The following is a 19,830-nucleotide window of genomic DNA, read 5'->3' as shown; positions in this document are numbered from 1 at the left end:
GCAAATTTGGGCAGGAAGACCTGAAGATGGACAAACAAATGGTCAGAAAGAACAATCTAATGGACAAGCAGGTTATGGGCAGGGCGAGCAACTAAATAATACGCACGAAGGCCAAGAGATTATAAGAGAAGAAAAACAACAAAGTAACGGACAGAAAGAACCAAATGTTAATTTAAATAAAAGACAAGGAAGTAATGGTCGAGGTGGACAAGAAACAAATGGACTTGAGACACGAGATATTAGTGTACTTGGACAACAACGAAATCCTGAGCAAGGATATCAAGGTTCTAATGAACAGAAAAAGCAAGGTATTACGCAAACTACGCAAAAACGTATTGGAGAAGGAAAACAACAAAGTAATGGACAGCGAGAAACAGGTCAAGCAAGAGGACAAGCAAGACAAAGTAGTGAACAAGAAATAGAAACAGATATTAGACAAAGAGAACAAGAAGCGAATAGCAAAGAAAAACAACCAAGTAATGCAGGCATAAAGAGAGTAGATAATGGACAAGAAGGTAATCGACAAAGAGTACAATACAATTATAGAGAAGACGTACAAGAAGATAGTGGATATACTGAGGGACGAGGTAATGGGCAACTAGGAAAAAAACATATCAGTCACAGTTATGAACAGACGAATGGAAGAGGATCGCTTGAACATGACATAGAATCAAGAATACTAGACAATAAAAAGGAAGGGCAAATAAATAGTGAGACAGATAGAAAGGAGGAAGATGAACATAGTCAAAAAGGAGACAATAGCAAGGAGGAAGGACAAGTTAGAAGAAAGAATAAAAAGGAAGGGAGAGAAGTCCAAGGAAAATCTAAAAATCAGAAATCTTCAACGTTGCTTAAGATTCTCCAGGATCCAAAGCTGAGAAAGAAACTTACAAATGAATTAAAAACAGCACTTTTTATTTCGTTCGGTGGAGGAGTTCTCGCAAAACTTACTGCTGTAAGTATGATCATCTATTTTTTATATATATACTTATGTTAAAATTCTTACCAAAATTATATAATTTAACTTATATATGCTGTGCCACTCCCAAGTAGCATAAGTAGCATGCATTGGTAAAACTTTAACCATACATAGAAAATAGTATTATAGTATAATTCAGAAAGCAACAGAAACATGTGATTAGAAGAACAAAATTGGCACTTTTACACTCAAATAAAAACTACAGCGAAGGTACTGTGACATACGATACCACCTTGAAATTACAGAAGAAGTAAGGGTGTGTAATCACCACGAACAACTATGTATGATCTACAACATGCTCCCATACTAACTATAAAGTTGATAATGAATTTTTGTGGTATGAAGTTCCATTACTAGATCGGGAGAAAACTATTGTATGATCCTTAGTGCATGTGGACATGCCGCAAGATGTGTCTCCATATCATCCCAAACGTGCTCGATGGGATTCAACTCGGGAGAATAGGCGGGTCTGTTCTCTTGTTCCAAGAGCTCCGTTACATGCAGTGTTGGATGCGGTCGCGCATTAGCACTCATAAGGAAGAAATTGGAGCAGACTACACGTATGAAAAGAATCTGTTCTCATTTGAGAACAGAACGCGACCCCACTGCTTGTCGGTCTAGTTATTATGTTCTTGGCACAAATGCAAACGATGGCAGCAATGCTTGGGTGTCAACTCCGATGCAGTCTACGTGTCACTATGTACGTAGCATGAGTTGTGCGACTTGCAGTCCTCTTAGGTGTGCTTGCAATTGCATTTACTATTTGACGTCGGTTCTTTTGTATATGTTTCACAATGTGACTGTTATAGTTGACCGTGGTTGACCATCACCTCTACTTCGCACAGCATTGCCTGTGGTTGGGAATACTCTTCATGTAGACAATGATGTAGAAATACCAAACGCCATATCTCACCATTCTTCCAGTTTTCCGACGATTCTTCCCCGTGTGAAATCACTCAAACGTTGTCTCCAGTATTGTTGAGAGTGACAACACAACATTGCACCTAGTTGGCCGTAGTGGCTCACTGGTAGAGCGTTCACCTCTGGTACATGTGGTCCTTGGTTCGATCCCAGCTCACGCCAAGTGAGCTTTGTGGTGGACAAACACCGTGTGCGTAGGTTTTCCCCGGTTCTCCCGTTTCCTCCCACTTTCTTCATCCATTCTTTCATTCATTTTCCATCATCATCGTCTCCTTTAGCCTTGCCTGCATAATCGTGGGACGAAAAACTTAAAGATTTTTACAACAATGCACCTGGCTCCATTATGCTGTCTCCTCCCTTTCATTTAAATGTTTCGTGTCGGGGAAGCAGACCCGTTAAGTGCTATGTTATGTTCCCTATGCCCTTGCGGGAAACTTCTTGCAATATGCTGCCGGGCTTTCTTAATTTTAATTGACATCACAACACTGTTTATGTTTTGTATTTCTTGTGAGTTTCGTGTTTGTGTGTGTGGGAGAGGGGTGAGTGGGTGAGTGTCTCAATGACACTAAACCCGGTTATGTACTTATTTCAGTTACTCTATGTATTAAACAAAAGCATACCACACAACATTTGTACTGTTCAGTGTTACATAAAGATATCGGTAGAACATCGTAAATTTCCGAATTTTAGAAGTTTGTACGACAGAAATAACACAAATGAGGTGGACAGGGCGATACATATTAACAATATTTAAGTGTCGAATACTACACAGCATTAAAGTGATGCTATTAAAATAGTTCAATTTTAACTCAGGCCAGTGGTTTCAGCATGATTACCATCTTAGCGTGATATCTCAACATTAAGGGGTCCGATGTTGCAATTAACACAAGCTTAGCGTTACCGATTTAAAACAGAGACGGTGTAAAACTTGTGAAAATGATATCACGATGACCTTGTAGAACTAGGCGAATGAACAAAGGAATGTGAAAATAGAAACAACAACATGGTGGTCTTTCTATTTATACCATGTGTTGTTGGTAACATCCCAGCTAGTATGGTAAACACAAGCCATTAAGACGCTAATATATGACGATTACAGGGGAAAAGGAGATAAGTCAGGTTTCTTTTTATAATTTTACACAATTGCCCTGTTTTCCACTGACTTAAGTACTTGTTCTCCTACAGGCAAACTCTTTAACATTAAATTTCTTAGTGACTAACCTTCTTCTTACTGTGGGATTTAGTCAATGCAAACTACATCTCTCAGGATACATAATTCTGCTCTTAACTCGTTTTCGACGATTTCTTGACTTACCTCTTTTTTTTCCACTGTGGTCTTCATTTTTTAATATAAAGTTCTATCCGGTTTGCCATGAGAACCAGAACCTGTATCATGTGATCAGGTCAAAAGTCATGTTGCATATTAAATCCGCTCTGAAGATTCCAAATCCAGATGCGAAATATTTCAAGAATGTAACCTCCGCGTGGGTTGCCTTGGGTAATTCGCAGAAAGTGCTTATACTTTATCATTATTATTGATTTTACTCAAACAACTTGACATTTGACAATGTTCTATCCATATTTACCTTACGTGCTATGCATTGCTTTTAAGCTCTTCTTTATGTCTTTGCAATAAGCTTTCAATTAGCCATCTCATTATAGTTTTTGAGATATGTGGATGACTTCATTTTTTCACTGATTTTCCATTGACTTTAATGTTAATGTTTCGTGCTTTTTGACTATGTTTTATCCATTTTAGGACTTGTTTTTGAAATATAGTCTCTTCTATACTTGAGCTGAATTTCAGCCATCTCTCTCTTTTCATTTTTGAAATAAGTGAAAGAATTATTTCTTGTTCGTTGATTTTCCATTGACATTAATGTTAATGTTTCATACTGTTTTGACTAGTTCTATCCATTTCAGGACAATTTGCTTTCGCAATATAGAATCTACAAAATCTCTTCTATATTTGAACTGAATTTCAACCATCTCTTCCAAAGCCTGTTCACATCATTGCATTGTAATCGAAACCTTTCATCTGCTAAGAATAGTAACTCATTAAAGGTATCACAACCTCTTCAAAAGCCTGCGTATCGAATTTATGCACGTACATGATTTTCGCATTGCCTTGCGAGATATAGCAAATGCCTAAGAAACTGGCACTGAGAGTTTATATTTATATATATTGCTACGATCAAGCTTTACTTCATATTTATACCATGTAACAAACAACGTAATCTTTTCTGAAACCTTTCACGATAATAGTTTTATGACCACATTAATTTTCTGAAAACATTTACACGATAAGAACTCCTATCACCTGTTGTACCAATATACACTATGTTTCTATTCGTAGCCGAATATATATATATATATATATATATATATATATATATATATATATATATATATATATATATATATATATATATATATATATATTGTAATTATCTATAAATGATTGACTGAAATGTTCGTTCTCTGCGCGGGGAGAACAGATTTGTGAAAGCTATTTGAATCCTCCTTTTTTTTTCTTGGGATACACATTTCAATGAAAGTACAATAATAAAACCCCATATTAAATTTTTGATAAATGTTTAATGCGTCTTAGGACACTCCCCTTATTCAAAATTTCATTATATAAAATACAAGTTGAGGTAGGTATTAACTATGTCCACAAGTAATTTTAAATGTTAGTCGTTTTTCTGTGACGCGATCACAAACAACAGACGACACCCATTTAAATACGGCGAAAACAACTACAGAAACTGCCCTATTCTAGAATTAGAATCGGAATTTTAGAAAACCTGGGGGTAGTGTGAAAAATTGGATTTTCACTATTCATCTTAGTAATCCCTAAACTATGGAGTCGACTCTAATGTGCCATATAAATTGTTTTCGATTACTTTTACACGTGGACGCACTTCTCAGTTCGGTATTTATTCTACTCGACGTGCAATACCTTTGGTGTTGCCCCTTATCAGATAAGGAAGAGTTCAGTGGAATAAATGAAGATTTGCAACGCCTTTGGCGCTGCTCCTGTCATTTCATAGGCTATCTAACATTCCTGTTGTTCACTAAACTTGGAATTAAATCTTATCTAGATTGTCACCAATCAACTTGTGATACCGAAAACAATGGATTAGATACCGATATCGGCCGTTATCGATTATTCTTGACTTACATCTTTGTCACATAACACTAGGGATGCTACATGAGCCTTGCTCCTCGACTAAACTTAAGCTTAAATGTCATCGGAACTGACTCAAGCAGCTTGGCGACAACGAAAAGTATAAATTCGATACAAATATCGGTCGATTTTAATTAATTTTACATGTCATTCCCTTCCCACCTCTCAATTTCAGTGCGGTGGATGATGAATTTGGACTTATACGGAATTGAGAATGTTACTATTCATCTCATTGGACATTACTATCAGTCATCATACTATTTTTACGCGTCCCCCTCTCGACAGCATGTTTAGGTTCGATAAGGGTTCTACCACACTAGGGTCTGAACTGTCATGAACAATCTAGGGACCCTGAAAACTATTGATTCTAACATCAGTTGTTTTCTATGTCACGCTTTCCCCTCCCAGGGGACAAGTGCAAGTTGAACTTGGCATTATATCGAATTGAGAGTGTCACTATTCATCTCAGCCACCCGAAAAGTAAAGTTTCGACACGAATATTGGACGTTTCGGTTATATATATAGGATGAACCTGAATGATGTGCACAAACTCCGGGAGGTGATTCGTGACATCAAAAGAAGACAGAAAGTCCTCTTGCACGTTATTGAATTCCACATTGTGCACGAGTGACAGAGGTGCCAACTTGGAATCGAAAATCGAATTCTGAAAATCGAATCTGAAAATCGTTTCCGATTCCAACTTGTAATCGGAATGAAAAAGAAAGATTTGCATCAACTTATGCAAGGGTGTAGAGATGCGACACTAGGATGAAAGGTTGTACAAGTGTCAGTGACCGATTAGTGTTAGACCTTGTTACACATGAACGACATGTGGACCAGAAGTCGTGCTTTACAGTATTTGTGTGCAAGAAAGTAATTGCAGGACAGGGATGTGTAAGTGGAGGAAAAAGACCTTAGTGCAACACTTGTTCACGAATACATTATTTTCTGAACGAAAGCTAATAACTTCATGTCTGGTAGAGTTCAACATATTGTGGTACCGCAGAATCAACGCGAAGTGGTGTAGGTCATCTGCGAGGGAAGCAGTAAAAGTGGGTGAAGTGTGTAATAAAGCTCCGCAGTATAAGTGTGGTGTCAGTGCTGTAAGAATGGCTCGTTATTCATATGAGAAAAAACTACAGTGAAACATGTCTTCAGCGGAATCGAGCGGGACTCGCAAAAATTTCCGTTAAAGACAGGTTTCCGCTTAATGGAGATAGACCTTTCCGTTAAAAAAAATATACATGCTTATAACGGACATAATGAGAAAATATATTGATGTACGCAAATTGTTCAATTACAGTACTTTTTCCTTCTACGGATTAATACCTAAAAAATTTAAAATAAACACAAAATATGCTGTGCACACTTTCCTTTATTTTTCCCAATAGCCAAGCAGGATTTTTTGCACACATTGCTACTATTGGCTGCGGTATACTTCAGGACACAGAAAAGCTTTCTCTGGAATTTTGAAAGTCCTCTGAACTCTTTCCTCCTTGTTTTCACGACACGTGATGAGATATATAACTTCTGCTTTACCTCAATTCCTTTCTTCCAGAACTTTGTTTTGTCAGTTTTCTTCTCATTTTTGTTGGCTGTCGCTAGTTGCTACACAAGCGGAACAGAAGTACGTCTACAAAGAAGACTGACAGCTGGCATGCTACGTAGAACTAGCGAAAAATTGTGGGAGCTGAATATGAGTAGTGATTGATGAAGGTCAACACTGCCCATAAAGATTTAACAAAAGAACTAAGTATTTATCGCAGACAGTATATGTTTATCCTCTCACAGGATGTTTAAAATTTTTCTAAACGATGTAGTCTGAAACTCAGAATTTTCCGTTAAAGGTTTATTTTGGTTTCCGTTTTCCGCATAACACAGTTTTCGCTTAATGAAGGGACTTTTACATGTCTTTTACTCCAAAATCCATGGGACCATGAAATATTTCTCTTTAAGACAGTTTTCCGTTTAATAAAGGGTCCGTTGAAGATAGGTTTTACTGTATATACATTTTACATATGGCAAGCGAATGGAAGTGCTCGGGTGGCTGGCAGACTGTACCAGGCAACATATCCGCGACGCAGGAACCTAATCAACGAACATTCCTGAAGTTCATAGTTCTCTATTTGAAATGGTGACTCCGGTATCTATGTATGAGGATTTAGGATGGACGCGTACTTTTAGGACACCTGAAATGGACACCTCATGTGCTACAAGTTGTTGCGGAAAACGCCAGTGTAAGCTCCAGGCAGCTAGCCAGTGTGCGTACAATTTGTCGAAGTACTGTCTTGCGAGTTCTGCACGAGAATACCTTTTATCCCTACCACCTGCAACGTGTTCATGGTCTCCAGACTGCCTATTTCCGCCCAAGGAAGGCGATCGGTCGATGGTTGCTCCAACAAGTTATTACCATATTCGGATTTCTATCATTAATCATCTTCACTGATGAGACTGCCTTCGGGCGAGATTGCATAATCAACTTCCACGACACTCACATACAGGAGCAGGAAAATCCACGTGGAATGATTGAGTCCCACTGTCAACATTAGTTTCGAATAAATGTCTGGGCTGCGATTCTAGGTGACCATTTAATCGGATCCTTTATTATGCCACATCCACTAACAGGCGACACGTATTTGCAATTCTTACAAGATACATTGCCCATTTTGCTGGATTATGTACCAGTGACATTTCGAAACAATATGTGGCTGATTCACGATGGAGCTGCCCCACTTTTTTGCTTCTGTTCGTGCGTATCTGAACAATATCGTCCCTCGCAGATAGATTGCTCACTATGATCCTATTGCATAAATTGGGCAGATTACATGTAATTACAAACTGTGACAGTCAGTTTTGACACTGGATTTCATTTTAGGAGAATGTTTATATTATTCGGATTGCATGCACAACGTTTCATATTAAATTCCCAAAAATGTCGTTAGACTCGGAAAAAGCACAAAGGAAACACACGGTATATCAATGTAAGAACCACTCCACAGCTGTATTAACAGCACACAGCAAAACACAACATACTACACAGAATGAAATACATTATGTTTTAAATCAGTGAACTGCGAAAACCTACACTTCATATATTAGCACATTTAGATATAAAACTTGATTTTGGTACATTCTTTTTAATTGTAAGGTTTTCCTTTTCTACTACAAAATTTTGGAAATTTATCTTAATTCTCTTATTAAAAATAGAATTCATGATGACTGTGTATTCTTATTTTAAAGATACTCATTTATAAAACATGAAATTAGTGGTAATAGTAATTTGCTATTGCCAGACATTAGAATCTAGTTAAAATGATTCGAATGTGTTAAGTACATTCCAGACGATCTTAACTCAAGAGAAGGTATGTATGTGTATTGGTACACCGCCGCTTATTTTTTTTCTTTTTTCTTTTAGCTTTATTGTTTATCTAGTTAGTATTTTCCTCTAGGACAGCATTTCCCAACCTTTTTCAGCTTGCGGCACACTACGGGTGTTACTTGGATTCTCGCGGCACACTTATAAATATTATTTGTAAATATAAAACACAATGGTATTTTATTCTGTGATTATTGATCTCCTTCTCACAGAGAAGAAAGCTCTATCACTGTTTCTTCCCTGTGATATAAATCATTATCCTTTTTTTATTCTAATTTAAAAAATAGAAAACAATTGCAATGAAATATTGGACTCAAGTTTTTAAAAATACGCTTTCCTTTTAAAAACTGTATCCAACCTTTTACTAAGAAGGAAGATCACTAAATAACGAACGAACAAACAAATCTCTTTTACTTTGAAAACACAAATGTAGGTAATTTGTCGAAAGGATTGAATGATATTTTAAATTTTCGAGTTGCGAAATAGTGTGCAACAATAAAGAAGCAATAATGATCATAACAATGACAACAAATACTTTTTCAACATTAGTAATGTACAGAACAGTAACACGGTATGAAACTTAAAATTGTAGATTCAAAGTAGAGGTTCATAGTAATGTGAAATACAAATATGCATTTTCCCCTACGCTTTACCATTTGATTGCTATAAAATTAATAATTTTGTTTCGATTCCTCGCGGCACACCAGCGGTCCATTGACGGCACACCAGTGTGCCGCGGCACACCGGTTGGGAAACGCTGCTCTAGGATATCGAAGCGATACTTTTAGAATCTATCAGCTTTTATGAATAATCTGCAGAGCAAAACCTAAAGTTTACGCAACTTCTCTGAATAATATAATAAAGGCGATTACTTTTTTTGTTGTATAATATTTATGACTTCCTTTCTACTGTGTATTGCGCCTAAACATTTGTCATTTATTATTTTAGGACAAGCTTGAGCAGAAGTTAAACCAATGGGGTGAGCGACCACAAACAATTCCATCTGCTTTGTTGGATCCATATCTGCAACTTCCTCCTCAATGGATGCCATCGGGTTACTCGGAACAGTACTTCGATATGTCTTCTGTTGCAGTACCTCAAGACATGGTTCCCGCATCTCATCTACTTTCCTTAATAGACATATTGTCTTATTTACAAGAACAGGAACCTACGTACGCAGAAAATCTACACATGGCTCCACCTCATGATTTTATGTATCCTCCAATTGCTTTAGATCTTAGTGACTCTCTTCCTCATGGAGGAACATCTGTAATTAGTGACGAATACGATATACCACAATCACACACCTGGCAATCATCTTTTGACTACTAAATACGAAATTTATGATTTTAAAGAAATATCCATCCTATCAAAAGAGCAATACTAATACAGCTCTAAAATGTCCGAAGAAAATATCACTAAATAGAAAAAAGAAGGCAGAAATATACATATGCTATTAGTTTCAACGTTAAAATTGAGAAACCGCGGTAGACCTCAGAACTTGTGGAAATGTCTAGAATTATTAAAAATCGATTTTAATTTTAAATGAACGTTCGACTCTACTTATTGACAACTAAAGAAAACACGGAACAACAAATGGACATAATCTAGTATTTGAGAAAACAATGTATTTAAATAGTATTGAATTGTTTTCTTTTCTTTTTTTTTTTCAAAAGTAAATCCACAAAATGTGTTTATAAACATGGAAATTGGTCACTAGTGATTAAGAATATTACAAGAGTATGTAAAAATGAATAAATATATACAAAATTTAATCAGTTTTTCATTTCAAAAACTGTATATGTAAAGAATACACGAGCTTTATATTTAGCATTTAAACAATCATGACTATGACCACAGCCAGAGGGAGCAACTAGCAAGCGGGATCCATTACTTACATCATACAAGCACACTTCTGTTGTATGTAGATTTTATTTTATTTACTATTTACCTCATTTTTGGAAATGTACATCCAGTATTTTCTTTTATATTTTTTTGGGCCCCCAAGAGAGTGGGGCCCTAAACTATAGCTTGTTTCGCTTATACGTAATTTCGGCACTAAAACCTACATTTGAATGAAAGTTTTAAAAAATTGAAACATTCAGTTAGAAATGTTGTTACAGAAAACTACTAGATATTTTCCAAATGTGAATACGGAAAATTCATAAAATTAACAGTTAGAACGGAAACCAGGAAAGAATTGTCAACAATAATATCAATAGTGTAGATAATGAAAAGTAGAATGAGAAGAGTGGTTACCACATTGAATCGAAAGCAATTATATCTTGAAAGACTTGATAAAGATACAATAAACGATAAATTCTGATAAAAACATATACTATGTAATAAATAGCGTTACAGTTTCGGCAAATTATCTTTGCCTTCATCAGGTCAATAACGCTATTGTTTATTAGATAATATATGCGTTGGTCAGAATCTGTCTTTTATTGTATATAAGAAGTTCCAAGGCTAAAATGAGTGGTATTGGTAAAGATTGGTGGAGATAAAGCAAGGCGTGGGAAAAAGGACTAAAGTGCTTTCAAAACTAGAAACAAATTGACAGCTCGAAAACACGTGCAGATTTGTTTTGAAGAAGGGAATCTACGTCACATAGTTATTGCGGTCACTCAGCAAGGGTCGAATCATAAAGTCATTTGAGCAGCAATGGGTAGAGGGTTTCCTTGGCAACTGACCTTAAGATTCTAATGTTGCCGCTAGTAAACACGTGTTTTCAGAAGGAAAGAAGCTATTTTAGTCTTTCGCTTTTCTGTGCGTGGAAGTGACTTTTTTTTAATGACATACACACAGCCCCCTTTCACAACAGGCACAAACTGGGCCGGGATGTGCACGAAATGGCAACAGTGTACCACATGCTTCTCCAAACGTCAATTTGTTTCAAGTTTTGAATACACTATAGAATGTGTGGTGAGTATTAAAGTGGATAACTGAAGTCAATACTTAAGTCAAACTAAAGACTATAGGATATGGGGCTTGTCATTTTGTGATAAATACATAGTCTATCAATAATGACCGAATACTTATAATGATGATAAAGATACTATTTTTGCAACGTGTAAGACGGTCAAATGTTTTCACCGACGATACGTTGAATGGAGTTGATTTTGAGTTGAACCTTCCGTTCAGCAGTGAGGCTACGTATATTAGATGTAGACCTATTGATTAACGTGGAATCCGAACCACATAATCTCCCGTCGGGAATCCAACCCGGGTCTCATACACCAAAGGCGCTAAACTGAGGATACGTGTGTGTATGGCCGCTATTAGTGATGTGTTAGGTGATTACCTGTAGCACTTCAAACTAGTAACCGTATGTTCAAATGACAGATATCAGTGATACAATATGTGAAACCTGAGTTTCAAAGAAGTTAATTTGTGATGTTTAATTAGTTAGCGTAAAAGTAGAGTATTTAAGGTAGGAAATATGTTGCGTGCTGCGGGGAACAATGATCAAGCCAATGACACCCCTCAGAATTCATGGCAAATAACATCGCCAAGTGTGAACGAAAGAGAAATCTCAGTGATCAGTGTTGCGGAGCATTGAAAATGATTATCAACAAGGCCAACAGTGGAAGATTGTCAACAACTATGTAGAACTCAATCAGTTTGACAGTTACAGTTCGACCAGAGTTCTATAACCTAAGTATCAGCATTCGGTTGCAATTTCCATATTCCTGATTACTAACAAAAGCGGTATTACGAGAAGAAAATGATTTCGAGAATAAGCAAACTGTGCCGTCGACGATTTATGCTTCCAACTGTCACCTACCTGCCGTGAAATATGGCTGTGTCTCTTTGATGCTGTAGAACGGAACTTCCTCGTACTCTGTGGGTCCTGTGATTACAAACACAGGATGCATTATTGCCAGCAATCATTTAAACTTCTTAGGTGGCCGCGTGCATCCTATACTAGAGATATATTTTTGTTTTCCGGCCAATGAAACAATTTTTCAAGACGACAATGAACCAATTCACTCTCTTGGATCTGAGAAGACACATCGCAAAGAACCACAATCCCTTCCTTGACCAACCGAATTCCCAGACTTCAACATCACTGAACACCTCTGGGCAGTATTGGAGCTGAGACTTCAGAGCAGATATTCTCCACCATTTTGTTGACGGAACTGGGCATTATACAGAGCAAGGAATGGTACAATATTATTCTGGAAATCATTCATCACTTACATTTCCCAATTTCACGACCAATGAGTACTGTTCTACATCATAACATTGATCCCCTCCTATATTAATGAGATAAGTTGAATTTTCTTCAAGTGGTTTAATTATTTTGATAACATATGTCTTCTTGTTCTTCATTTGATTTCTCCATGAAAAATCAAGTAGACTATAGGCCAACTCCGTTATGAGTAAACAGATGAAAAAATGAAAGGAAAGTTGTTGAAAATAGACGATTTTCAATATAAAATAATGGATTATTTCTAGTCGTCTCAGCCATTTAAACTACTTATTGATTAGGTATCCTATGTTAAATAAAAAAGAAATGATTCCAGTTCAGCAGGATGTTCGAACAGAAAGGAAGGGCATGCAAAAATGGCACTGATGTGTAAGAAAGCCTACAACACCTCGAAATCGTTTTCCAACAATCATGTATTATTGGTATATTGAAGGCTCAATGAAGGAGCCTGTAGAAAACGTTGCTCTTTCATTTGAACTATGGTAGATAAGCAGTGTGGAGCCCAAACAGGTGGTGCGATAGGAAAATTCCACCATTTTAAATTGAAAACCATCTATTTTCAATAAATTTCCCTTCTTTCAATTTTTTTTCGTATCTTGACACATAAAGAAGTTGGTTTATAGCCCCAGAATTTTGATACACCCAGTATATCAAACTAGTTCAACTGAATTTATATGATTAGGATGAATTTTGGCATGGTGTTAGAAATGAATCTGCTTAGGTCGTGAAATCTCTTGATTCCCGAGTTGTAGGCGGCCAAATTTTGAGACACATTTTCGAAAACAAATGGATAATCACCAAAGTCATCCGATCAAAATAAAACTTGGTGTGGTTTTCTGTATATAGGCGTATGCTGAACTTTCGACCTGAGGTATAAGTGGTCAATTTAGAAAACATAAATTGCATACATCGAACTCATCCATTCGGCATCAAGCTTGGTATGTGTGCGTGTGAAATATTGTGTTGTGATGGTTAGGTACCCTATGTCGACGATTGTAAACGTGAAAAATTATTGTGAATTTTTCCCAAGTTACGAGCTTTTGGATCCCAAGTCAAATCTTGAGTCACATTTTCGGAAACAAAGAACCATACACCGAACTCATTCGATTGAGATCAAACGTTGTATGGCGATCTTTCTTGACCTGCTATAGAAGCGTTTGTAGTATTGTTGGTGTGCCGACTTTTGATTTCTAAGTTCTAAATCGATTGATTGGGCATAATAAAAACGTAATAAATACTTTTTAAATAGTAATTAGAGGCCTGTCTTAAATAGAAAAGAGTCAAATGAAGGAAAATATTTACGACTGTATGTATTTAATTTGCCATATCTATTTTTTCATATATTTAGAATATTTTAATGATTAGAAAATAGACAAAACTACCACGCTTAGTTGTGTTTGTTACCACTCTCTAAGTAATTTTAGAGTTATTTCTCAGATCGAGTTTATACTAGAAAATTAAAATTCATTCTGTAATTTCGGAGAACTGTGTAAACAAAGCATTTAAAACATCTTACGAAAGCATAAAACATTACTTTCATTTTTATAATAACAGATTCAGTTCCTTCTTGATTTGTAATGTTTGTTAATTTCTTCCATGTTTCTTTTAGGTAGGGATGTTGAAATAAATTAAATTCACACTTTTGTTCCTGAGCTTATATACGAGCAAGTAATTTCCAACTTTATGTCACTTTACCATTTTTATAGTATGCATATCAGATATTAAGGAAGAGGTAATTGTTAGAAATACACTGCAAATACATTTTAAAACATTTTTTCTTAAGTTGAATATTTTGTTGGTATTGTTTGGTGGAAATGCTATAATACTACTTCAAATAAATGCTCCTTCACTTAGTATACATGAAAAAAAATCAGAAACATAATGCAGAAAAGGTACAAAACTTATTTGTTATTACTATCATTGCATGGAACTGCTACAATGTTAGCTATTTGTTCTACATCCATGTATAGTCCTTCATACATTACTACAGAAAGAAAATAAAATGACCTTAGCACAAAACATTCATCTGTGTTCGTCAGCGAAATGTTGCAAAACAACAAAACTGGCAACAACAGCTTTCAGCACACAACACCTTTGCAATTTCATCGCTAAATACCTAGCAATTTTTTGTGCCCATGGTCATAGTCTTACGTCCACAAACAATTTCAGCTTATTGTAGATGCCATCTGGAGTGTGATTTGGTCGTAATCTGTGATTTATTCTCCCTGATATTCACAAATGGCAGATCATCTTTTGCAGGAATCTATGTACGCATCCATACTCCTGGCGCGATCTAGAACAGTGCTGGTGTTCATGTCCAGTAGTTCAGATACATGTTCATGGTACATAGAAATCCATCCCAAAGGGACACGGACAAAATCTCGCGGCCGAAACATCGCAGCCCAAAACCTCGCCACCCAAAATCTCGCCAGGCCAAAACCTCGCCGCGAATGAAACTTTTCTTTAAAATTTACCCAATGTGTTTCTTAATATGCAATTCCACATTACAAATAATAATAATAATAATAATAATAATAATAATAATAATAATAATAATAATAATAATAATAATAATAATAATAATAATAATAATAATAATAATAATAAGAAGAAGAAGAAGAAGAAGATGATACAAAACATCGTGTGCGTGGTCGTTCTCGGGTTATTCCCGTTTCCTCCCACTTTCTTTATTCGATCATTTCCTTCATTCTGGTCATCTACGTCTCCTTTAACCTATAGGACATAATCAAATGAAATGAAATCTTTGAGTTTTACGTCCCACGGTTATGCCGGTTAGGCTAAAGGAGACGGTGATGATGAGTGATGAATGAAATGGTGGAATGAAGAAAGTGGGAGGAAACGGGAGAACCCCGAGAAAACCCACGCACACGGTGTTTGTCCACCACAAAGTTCACTTGGCGGGGGCTGGGATCGAACCCGGGACCCCAAGCACCAGAAGTGAACGCTCTACCACTGAGCCATCGCGGCCCCAGGACATAATCAAGGGACGTCGTAAAAACTCATATATTATTTCATATTTTCATAGATATTATTAGATTTTTGTTAAAATTTTAAGATTTTGGATGTTCCAAAGTTCACGAAACTAACCTCGTTAGTTGTCATTACTTTCCTTACGCAGACTTTCTTTCCCTATAACCAGTTTAAAAACATCCTGTCGCCCTACCTTCACATTGAAATCCTCTAATACAGAAATAGAATTTTCATATGGTATCGCGGGACTTCGTCAAATACCCGTGATGCTTCTTCTGAAACAGCGTCTTTTATACCGTCATCCTTATCATCTGTTGGAATATTTACATTTTGGTCAGGCGAGATTTTGAGTATGGCGATATCTTGGGGCGCGAGGTTTTGGAACGGCGAGATTTTGGGTGGCGAGGTTTTGGCCCCGCGAGATTTTGGTCCGCGAGGTTTTGGGCGGCGAGGTTTTGGCCAGGCGGGGTTTTGGCCCGGCGAGATTTTGTCCCGCGAGGTTTTGGGAGGCGAGGTTTTGGCCAGGCGAGGTTTCGGCCTGGCGAGATTTTGGGCCGAAAGGTTTTGACCAGGCGAGGTTTTGGTCCGCGAGATTGTCGCCGTGAGGTTCTGGCCGCGAGGTTTTGTACCCAAACCCATCCCAACGTCTCTTAAGCCTATGATACTATCTTGTTCATACTGACTTAAGAATAAATACTTCTAAACCCATACTTTCTGAAACAAGTATCTCTACTTGGTTAAATATCTAGTGCGCATTATATCAAGTTCGATACTCAGTGGGCGCTCCTATCCCAGGTGCAAATTCGAATAGTTGTTAGGACCCTGTTTTAAATAGTTGTGTCGAGTCATATAACTAATGATCTGGGTTTAGAATATCAAGATTTAGATTATCATTAGTTTATATATAATATGGATTATATACCAATATCAATAAGAATAGCAAAATTTACGATGTGTATGTTGATCTATGATTTGATAATACGTAAATCTAGTTCCAAGGTCTAGATATACGGACACCACCAAGTACTAACTCTGGTATAAGGAATAATTTCTTCTATGTACTGTTACGTAACAATGACCACAGACCTATTTTGCAGGTAACTTATGTATACTCATGTCAGCTTAGTGTAATTGTCTGTCTGCGATAACACAATTAAACATGAGTATTCTTTTATTTTCATTACTTTTTTAAATTTGTAAATTTGCGATAACCTATTTCGCTCTGTTTAATCGTAGATGCCAGCGTTTGGCCCACAATATCTTGCTTGAGCAGGAAATATCCGCATAGTATACGATACTTATGTCAACTCCACGTGTTGATTATGTTGTATGCATATCAATTAATTAGTTCGGGTTACTTTAAGTGTCAATAAATACTGCACATAAATATAATAATACAATTTGCATTTTAATTATAGAAGTGATAACTGTAAATTAGGGAAAATAATTTTGTCTGTAAATAGCACAACTACTCATATTTCTATTTCTTGGAGTGCTAATACGAGCGGAGTTTACAATTGATTAGGGATATTCTATTTTTCAACTACTTTCGTGTGGCATTGTTTCTCTCATATGAATCTAAAATAATCTATCCTTTCTTCCCAACTTTCATTCTACATGTCTTCCGTCATTGTTTATGATATTCAACATGGTCGATCTTATGAAAATATCCATATCATCATGTTTTGACCATGACAGATCGTGAAAAATTTCACGAAGATCTTCCAGACTAGGTGCAGTTGGTGTGAAACACTGTTCTTTCAATAGTCCTCACAAAAAAATCACCACACAAAGGGAGATCAGAACTTCGTGTAGGGTAAAGAAGCTAATTGAGTTTAATTAATTTTTGAGTTTAAATTCCCTTTCAGCAGCAAGCATGTATGAGACGGTACCTACTGATTAACGTGGAATCCGAACCGCATGAGCTCCCACCGGGAGTCGAACCCGAGTCTCCCATTCCAAAGGCGCGCATGCTAACCACTTAGCGACGAAGGTGCTCTGCAAGGAAGCTAGTGTTTGTATAGGAAATGGAAATCAACTGACTGGAAATAACCTCTGGAGTAGACAGACACTTTATTGACCAATGTTACCTCTTGATTTGATTCGAGTCTCGCGTCCCTTTCAACGTGGAACACAAATCGAACGCAAAGGTGTTCCACGCCAAAGACGCGTACGCTACCCGAAGAATCTCGAGTGAACTCTAGATCAATGTTGCAACGATTATGGTGACAAACTCAACTTTAGTAAACTTGGCAACATTCAAGAATATGATATCAAGAAATATTGGTTTTAATTATCTAATTTAAATGTCTCCAAGGAAAAAATCCAGAAAAGATGCTTTGTTTAGGAAAAAGTAAATGCTATCTGATTTCCTCACGACTACTAGAGTCCAAATGTATGTTAAGAAGTTATTGTTTAATATTTACAGCAGAAACTATATTCCACGGTGTTTTTATATATAATTAAATCAATCTTCTGATTTTCTTTTCAATTATTATCATGAAATAATGTTTAGTACAATATTGAAGAAACAATTTATTTGCTTATATAATTACTAAATAATTTATAGTATCAGTATTGTGAGGTATTTACTTCGAAATAATTGTTTTGTACATGTCTTTTATTGTTATTTTATTTACAACATATATGCTTTTGTTGTTGAACTTACATTTTCCTGTTCAGTGCATTTGCAAGTATTATTGAGTTATATACCTTCACATATACGAACTCCGGCAGAAAATCATAAGTGATAAGTAGACTAATTATCTCACACATGATATTTATTTCCCATTTGAACTATAACTCAGTGTTTTGCTTTCAACAATTATTTATGGAACATATCACTCCTTTCTCAACATTCTCTGGAGTTCGAACACGACGCGGTTTCCTTGAAGGTCTCTTCTTCACTGAGCAAGCTTTTACTGAAAGTTCGTAACCCATAAAGTATTGTAATGACTCCTGGATGTTCTGCTGACGAACGCTTTATGGCGACTGAAATGTCTTGGGTTGGCTAGAATGTTACAGTCAACTCCATCATTCACGTTTGTGCAGAATTGATCTAAAAAATAAAATAAAATAAAATAAAAGCTTTATGTTACGATAGTCATGAATACGCCTCTCATAGGCCTATATGGAAAAAACATCTGTAAAAATGTATTTCCAGAAAGGTAGATGTGGTTTCATAACTAATATTTCTAAGCAAAACACTGAATTATGGTTCAATTGCTAAATAAAGAACCATACCTATAAAATAGTCAGTTGTCATAATTTCAATATGAAAACCGTCAGGTTTCTTTGCTGGATCCTGTAGCTACAGTTATATTACAAAAATACAATTATTGTAAAATATATATGTTCCTGTGCATCTATAGGGCCCAAGGCAAGAGCATCTAAGCTTTCAAAATACAGCACAATATGTGTTTGCCAAAATACGAGTGACATTAAATGACAGAGAAAGAAAAAGAGAGTGGGAGAGGAAGACAACCTTAGTTTCAAAAAGAAGAATAAACATTGATTTCAAATAAATGTGTATATATTTACTTCTTATCAAATTTACAATAATAATAATAATAATAATAATAATAATAATAATAATAATAATAATAATAATAATAATAATAATAATAATAATAATAATAATAATAATAATAATAATAATAATGCCAGTTTTTTTCCTTTTATTTCCTCGTATCCGTCATAATGTGAACGAAAGCCACGTCTTGTTGGAACATTTGTTTGTCCATATAAAAATTGTTTAGTGCACAAAATGTTGGCAAATCCACCTGACAGCTTTCAATAAATTACACTGGTCAATAGTGAAAATGCTTCGGAGATAAAAGTGACCAATTCTTACTAATTTTAGGGTGCTGATAACGAATATGAAATTAGTTTTTGAAAATTGCTTTGGGTTTCAAAACAATACGTTATCACCGGATGTGCTCCAGTGGGCAAATTAAGGGTTCGTGGCAACAGGAGCTGTCTGCTTACTTCAATAAACTTCCATTGTTGGACGGTTAGTTTCATTGCTATCCTCAGGGACATATGCAGGGGGTGGGTCCTGCGGGTCTTGTTCAAAAAATTCCGACTTTTTTGTAAATTTAGTCTAGTTTCAAGTGCTATTTTACAAATTTTAATATAATTTAGCCTCAAATTGTATTTGG

This window comes from Thermobia domestica, chromosome 8, assembly GCF_964235325.1.
Source record: "Thermobia domestica chromosome 8, izTheDome1.hap1.1, whole genome shotgun sequence".
In the NCBI taxonomy this organism is placed as follows: Eukaryota; Metazoa; Arthropoda; class Insecta; order Zygentoma; family Lepismatidae; genus Thermobia; species Thermobia domestica.
This window is presented reverse-complemented; position numbering follows the sequence as displayed.